Source organism: Hordeum vulgare, chromosome 1H, assembly GCF_904849725.1.
Source record: "Hordeum vulgare subsp. vulgare chromosome 1H, MorexV3_pseudomolecules_assembly, whole genome shotgun sequence".
Lineage (NCBI taxonomy): Eukaryota > Viridiplantae > Streptophyta > Magnoliopsida > Poales > Poaceae > Hordeum > Hordeum vulgare.
In genome coordinates this window covers 85,363,164-85,371,039 of record NC_058518.1, presented here as the reverse complement: position 1 = coordinate 85,371,039, position 7,876 = coordinate 85,363,164, and the positions used below count along the sequence as shown (strand labels likewise).

The window sequence follows — 7,876 nt, the reverse complement described above, 5'->3', positions numbered from 1 at the left end:
TGTTGCGTTGAATGAGGTCAAGAAGTATCAAAAGAAGAGGAATGAAGGGAAAACTGCCTTCTGGATCGGTGGCTGCCTACCAATGTTCGCGGTATGGCCCATGAGCTTGCTGCGTGTCAATATTTTTTGTTTCATTTCTTTTTTTTGCGCTGCAACATCCATCTATGATAGGTTGTCTCACAATGTTATTTTTATGTTTTGTTTCAGATTATTTACATGGACTTTGTTTAGGTGCCTCGTTTGCTGGCTTCTCAACATAGAATTGACTACTCTCTCTCAAGGTCTTGCTTCGTTTGCAACGACGACTTTAAGTTGATACAAGAAATTGATAGGAATAAGCTAAGACTAGATAAGATTGATTTTGGAAAATGGAATGTAAGAGCACATTATCCTTTTATTTTTTCATATTTTTCCAATCCTTTTTTGTTTGGTTGTGGTTTTAACCTTTTTATGCACTGGTTTTCACAGCTTCGCCGTTTGGCGGAGACGCCGTACGTACGGCTAGACGGGTGCAGTGAAACTCGACATCAGAACAACAAGTTTGTTCGGACAGATGCACACATCCCTGATATACCAAGCAACTCAACCTTTGATGGATGCGAGGTTGGCGGTGATGTCTGTGGCTCTCTAGATGAGTGGCTACATCCACCGCCTTCAAGTGAGGAAATTGAGGTAAGCACTTTTTTCATGAGCTTCTCATCATTTTTTTTTCCAGCAAATGGTTGTTGCAATGCTTTATTTTTTGTTTATTCTTTTTGTTGTGTGTTCCTGCTTTTCATTGTTGAGGGCAATCTAAATTTTTCCTCTATTTTCATTTGTTCTTTTCCTTTGAAACAGATCCCAAGCCACATGATACCAATATACTAAAAGCACAAGAAGCTGCATGCAATAGAAGTTAAGAAGGTTTTGAAATCATTTGGCCAGGTTCTGGAAGCAATGTTCTGTAAGCGTTTGGCATCTATTTTGATCGAAGCTAATGCCACTGCAACAAGCAGCAATGATCATATGCCCGAAGATGTTACATTTCATGCTCCAGTCGGCAATGCACCAGACGTAGATCACACCAGGGCTCCCATCCACACTAGCCGTGAAGCTCACAAGAGTCTTGCACCACAAGAAGTGGATGCAGACAAGGAAGTTGCAGGTTGTAGCAACAACAACCAGAATGAAGCAAAACGGGACATTGGTTTGGAGAAAATGCAGAGTTGCGGTTTTCCAGGGATGGAAGATGTGCAACAAGGACCTGTTCTTGGAGAACGCGAGAAGTCAGTAGGTGCTGAAGTTGGGGCGGGTGTTTTGAAAGATCCAGATGTGCTGATGAGGGTCAGAATGTTATTCTGTCACAGGGCACGATGGCTGCATTGCAAGGACTTGCCTTGGAGTTTGATGATGGTCCATCAATGAGCCTGTTCATAGAGGGAACTGAAGATTTCGAATGGCTCAATATGGATGATGACACGGCAAGGAAGTATAGGGAAGCAAATAAGGGAATGGAAACTCCCATCCATGTTTCAGCAGGACCTACATATGACAAAACCCCAAAGCGTGCAATGCAGGGAAACATCACAAAGCTTCCAAGGCAAAACAATGGAGACGGTCCTTGCTTTGACACTGAACCAAAGCTTCCAAGGTCCACTAACATACCGAGGCAATCATCTCCAATTGCATTTGCAGATCCACTTGTAGCTCCAGGTTTGCCCCTTTTTTTGGCCATATATTCTGCTTGAAGCTTTTATTTTAATACCATGTATCAAGTAGTTTATTCGGAGTTACTTATGTTTTTTCTCTCTTCATATTTTTGTTTTAGTCCTTGTGCCAGTGCAACAAGGTCAGACTAATGCAGAGATGCATGATCGCCTTGCGAAGATTGTTAGTGACAGCAGCGCACGAATCAAACATGTGAAGAAGGCAGTAAAGAAGAGAACAACCCAGCCCTCTGTTAGTGCTCAAAGGATGAAGAAGATCAAGATCGAGCCAAAAGATGATGCATTGTACCAGCAATATGTTTTGAGCAGGTACAAGATACCAAAAACAAAACACGGCAAACCGATGTGAGTCTCCTTTTTATCGCTTGTATCTTTTTCATTTTCATTGCAACATATGGTGTGGTCGTTGGATTGTTGAAAGTAGTATTTTTTCCCATCTGTTTTTTTTTTGCTAATATGTTTTTAATTTTTTGGAGTCCTGATTTCATTGAAATAGAGGGTTTTCACACATCACTTGAGAACTTCCATTCTTCCTTGAAGCCACGAGCCGAGATTAACTCCGATATAATGACACTCTATCTAAAAACATTCAACCTGGAGAAAATGTACAACAGGAAGAAGCCAAAGAAGTTTGCATTCTCTGTCTTCATGGGGGTTAGTATTTCCCACATATTGCTTTTTCTTCTTTCTTCACTTGTTTTTGCACACAATAGACACAATTAGTGGTAATGAGTATCCAATTCCTTCTTCTTTCTCAGTCTCAATTGGCAGTGGATCATGGCTTGTTCAATCCCAAAAGTTGCGAAAGAGAGTTCCGAAGGGCTTGCGAAAATAACCAGATTACAAAATCTGATCTAGTAAGTTTCATCTTGCACCATATGTTGTGTGTATCTTATTTTTATATCAAGCCTGTTTTTTATACTTGTAGTTGGTTTTTGTTCCATCGCAGCTTTTCATTGTTGTCGTCCAGAACAGACATTAAGCTATAGTTGTTGCTAACTTGATGCATAAACAATTCAATGTCTTCGACTCTATCAAGAATTCCGAGGATGTTACATTGCTCACGAATGCAACCAACAATGTGGTAATGAAGTTTATTATGTGTCTTTTTGTGAGAGTGATCACTTTTTGTTTCAATATCAGTATGATTCAAACACCAGAATACCTTTTTTTAAACTATTGTTTTGTGTTGCATCCAATCAGATCACCAACATAAAGAAGGTTGCAAACTGCGAATCCGCGTTCAAATTTGATCTCAATTGCTTTGAGATTGTCACCCCAGATTACCCAGCACAAGGAACACAGTAAGGCTTTGTACTTTGTAGGCTTGTACTTGTTTAGATTTGTGGCTTAGTTCGACCTGTCCATGTTTATCCTTGTGAATGAGGCAACCATTTTCGTCTGTTTTGTGGTTTTTCTCTCCTATATGGCTGTAGGATTTGTGAATGCTGCTCAATAAGTTTTTTTTTCTAATGTTGATAAGGGATTGATTGATAGTTTTCTAATTGATAATTAGTTGACAACTAGTATAGTTGCTGCCTGTTTAGACACCTCGCATGGTATTTTATCAGAAGTTGGAACTACTTATGTTGTCCCCTTACTTTTGTATTAATTTCATACAATCCATCAAGTTTCTGACGCTATGACAACGAAAGAATGCCGATGGTGTTTGTTGCACTTCCTTCTATGAGAGGATGATGCTGCTTAGATACATAAGTTTTTCATTCCATTCATTAATGGTGTGAGTGGGTTCAGGGGCCTGAGTTAGCCTCTTGGTGTGATGCAACTGACTCCTTATACCTATGGTGAAACTTTTTTAAAAACCCAACAAAGAAACTAGGTTTAACCTGCTGGTATGTCGGTATATAGATGTTATTTCTAGATTTTAGTATCCAAGTTGTGGTGCCAAATACTTGTGCTTAAATTCAACAACCTTTTTGTCTAATATTTTTGTAAATCAATTGTTTTCCTTGTGTGCAACAAGGAAGGATGGATTGACAATGCTGGGCATGAAACTTATTTTGAAAATACTTATATCTTCTTTTTTAATGTTTTTCTCAGTTATAATTGTGGCTTCTATGCAATTCTATACTTGGAAAACTACAATGGTGTTGTCATGATGGATTTTGATGAGGTACCGAATTATACCTGCGTGTTATAGTTTTATGATTTTGTGCGTAAAATGGTGTGCATGATTTTGTTCAATTCAGTTAACGACCCTTTTCTATCCATTTAACCCCTTTTGTGTTCTTTTTGTTTTTGTTGTCGGACTTACATCCCGAGCCTCCTGAAACGAATTGCATAAAATCTTTTGAAGCATCCCAGCAACAATTTGGACCCTGTAGAGTAGCTGAGGAAGCTGCTGGAAGTTTGATTAAAGACAAATGGTGGAGATGGAACTGGTTTCCCTGGTGGCGGCTAAATCGTGCGATTTTTAGTGATGGATTTTGTGGTTTACATTTTGATGTAACCAAGATGTAACTTTTCTTTTTTCGTAAGTGTCCGGGAATGTTGCAACTCCGTGTTGGAGGTACTTTGACGCATTGATAGTGTTTATTTTGTTAAATGAATTTGTGGAGGTACTTTTTTTGGGATGTTAATATAGAGTGTTCAAATGAAATTGTTATCAGTCCCCTTTTCTTTTGTTGAAGATGAATGCAACTCACTTTTCTGTGCGATGAATATACGATAATTGCGTTTACCATTTTATATACTTGTCGTTGTTTGAATTTTGGTGTCAGGTTCTCCTGAGGTTATGTATACAGGGTCCCCATTTTTGCATTTTTTCTTTGAAATGCTCTCAGGAGACATCCTACACATTTTAGTTTCTTTTTGCTGGATGCTTATCACCACAAGCTGTTTTATATCCTAAAAATATAAGGTGCTGCATAGATGTTTTTTAGCCAGAATGTTTTGTAATTTTATGCTCAGAAGCCATAGGCTAGTTTTTTTACCATATATCTTTTTTTATAGTTGGATTTTGTCTCAAAAATGGAGCATAATTGCAAGAAAGCTGTGAAACAAAATCAAACATCACCAGTTTTTTGTCCAACACACACTTGTAGATAGTGAACATTTATACTAAATTTATACTAAATAACTGTAAATTTATACTAAATAGACACCTTCACTTTTGTCCAGCACATAAATGTAACAATGTTTTTGCTGCTACATTAATTAGCTCTTTACATTTTTTAAGGAGACTTTCTTATGTGACCAAAAACTAGAAAGGAGAAATTTACAGTGACATAGCAGCCCCTCCATTTCACTTTTTTGTATGCAACAAGCGAATGAGCTCTTCATGTCTTTTTTCTTCTCAAAGCCTAAGTTATGTTGCTCTAGCGACATTTGCATCCACTGATATTGTAGCCCTCAGGTTGGGACATGTATTCGCAGCATGACCATCGTCGGTGCAATAGTTGCATTTCTGGACAGCCATCGCAACTTTCAACTGCTCGCACACTTGGGCGCTGTGACCATCTTCTTTGCAGTATGAGCATATGTCTTTTTTCTTCTGTGGTCGAGGTTTTCCTTTCGGTTTTGTTTCTTTCTTCTTCTCCTCTGTTTTTGCCTTCTTCTTCGCTGCATGCTCTCTTTGCTCAAGCAAAGTCTTTCTCCTTCTTGATTTTTCCGACGGTCGACCTTTCTTCGGGACACGCGTTGGGTTTTGAAGCATGACACTCTCCCCGATATCTTGTTCAACCAGCGGGTTGGGTGCATCTGGCTGTTGGATTGTGGGTTTTGGGGGCTGCTGTCTTGGCTATTTTGTCTGATGTTTCTTTGGCTGACGCGACACGTGCTGCTGCTGCATTGTTGGTGGCTACTACTCATGTTGTGCTGTGTTTTGTTGTTGGGTGTGCTGCTACTGCTGTGATTCCCGCTGTTCTTGCAATTCCCCTTTTTTGCTACATCAATAATGGGCTCAAGTGTATGAGCTGCATCATTTAGTATTTTGTAGGCAACATCATTGCTACAAGCTTGAGAGGCCAACCATGTGAACTTCCTGTACAATGAGTTGTACTTGAGTGTATTGTTCGAAGGGAGCGCAAAATCTAGTAGATGAGTACTATTGCCGGTTGGTGTAGTTGCTTGTTCCGACCAACGTTCTAGCAAGTAGCGTTGTGGTATAGCTTGCACATTGAGGTGGACCTTGACTCTAATGATATGCGCACATACGGTGCCATTAATTTCGAAACAATTACAGCTGCGTTCAAATATCTCTTGTTCCATCTCAACATTTACTGTAAATATCTTGGGGTCTTCATAGTAATTTGAAAAGAGCTCAAATTTCACACTTCCAATGTCAACAGAAGGAACTTGGTTTAGAACAAAGCCCGTTGATGCAGCCACTTCTGCTTGAAACTTGGAAAACACGCTTCGAGTATAGAAACCAACTGCTTGACGTTCAATGTTGTACCTAGAGTAAAGCGGGGCTATGGTTGCTGCACCAATGAAAGCTTGATTTTCCTCACGGTCTAGCATAGTCTCCTGTAGCATCTCATATTGTTGCACAAACCTCCACACCGAATCTTGAGGGTTCACAAGTGTCTTGAAGTAGGAGTTTAGCCCCTCTGACCTCCGAGTAGTGTTTGTGAAGGGGAAGAAGCACTTCCGAAAGAACGCTGGGACCCACGTGTGATGGGTGCGCCACATGTTGCAAAGATGTCTATTCTCAACTAATTCGAAGCAATGTATCATATGCTGCCAGTTCTCCTCAAATTCATCAACCGTGTCAGAATCGTTGATGCACCTGTAGAAAGCATGCTCAAAAACCTCATCTCTGCTCGTTATCTTGCCAAGCTTCTCACAAGCTTTTCTCTGGACATGCCATTTGCAGCATCTGTGCACTGTGTTGGGGAAGACTTGAGAGATGACAGTTTCCATGGCCTTGTCCTGGTGTGTCCTAATGTTCAATGGGTGTTCATTGTTCATTGCAAGAAGAATGTTCTCGAAGACCCACTTGAAACTTTCAATCTGTTCATTTGGTAGCAACGCACAACCGAGGAGCACCATTTGCAAATGGCTGTTCACTCCGACAATCGGAGCAAATGGCATGTTGTATCTATTTGTACAAAATGTTGTATAAAAGAAAACACAGTCTTTGTACTTAGGGTACAATGCCCTTGTCGTGCCATCCACCCAAAAGAGCCCTGTAACTGAGTTGGTATCCTTATCAACAATTTTTTCGTAGTAGAACTGAGGATTCTCAGCTACCCGCCTCTTAAAATACTCAAGTGTCAAATCCATGTCTCGGAGGTTTAGGTTTTGGCGCAGCTTTGACTGGACATTTGAAACATCCCTCTTCACATATGGTAATATCCCGCGGTCTCCACTGCGCACCCTTGAGAGCATCCCCATGCACGATGAAGTTGAGAAGTTTACATCATGCATGGTCATTATGAGACCCATATCTTCTTCCAGAATGATGCGGTGTGAGCAGTAGTATCGTACAAGCTCAGGCTGTGGCATCAGGGGGTGTGTGTGCTCCACAACAAAAATGTGATACAAGCTACTTGTTTCCCCTGATTCCAACTATCATCTTAGCTTTGCAATCATGTCGCAACAACCTATTCTTTTGACGTTTGTTCGTAACATCCATTTCGAACCAACTATCTTTGCTAGACGAGGCTACACCAATTGATAGACCCTCTAAAGCAGTGCTACTATCAGCTTTGCTTCCTGGCTTGCCTGTGTGGACACACTCAAAAATCCTCTTGATAAGTGTTGTAGGACCTTTCTTTTGGCTGTTTCGAGAATCACATATGTGTACTCCAAATCCAGTCTTGAAGGCGTATTCATTGTAGAATATTCTAGCATCATTGACAGTGTCAAATTGCAAGCCAACAAATGGTAATAGTGGCTGCGATGAAATTTCTTATTCCTCATCATCATAGTCATACATTGTAGCAGTTAGGTTGAGTCCAGCATGTGAATTCGTTCTTGTATTTGTTCAACCTCAGGACCCGTCGGACTCCATTGTCCGATTCGCCGGCCACCGGACCTCACCGGGCTCGCAGTTGCCTCCATCCTCCTCGTGGTGAGCCGTAGGTTCCATTCCACCTCTACCCATGGATTCCCGTGCACTGCAACCCCCTGTCCGCACATGCCCTTGTTGCTGCCACCGTGGACCTCGTCACTGCCGCCAGATCCAGCTGCCCCAGCTCCTCCTG

General features: G+C 40.9%; 1 pseudogene; it reads right to left on the bottom strand.

Moving 5' to 3' along the window:
* Nucleotides 1–5,568: 5,568 nt before the first annotated feature.
* On the bottom strand, nt 5,569–7,608 carry LOC123397036 (annotated as a pseudogene).
* Between the last annotated feature and the right edge of the window lie 268 nt (nt 7,609–7,876).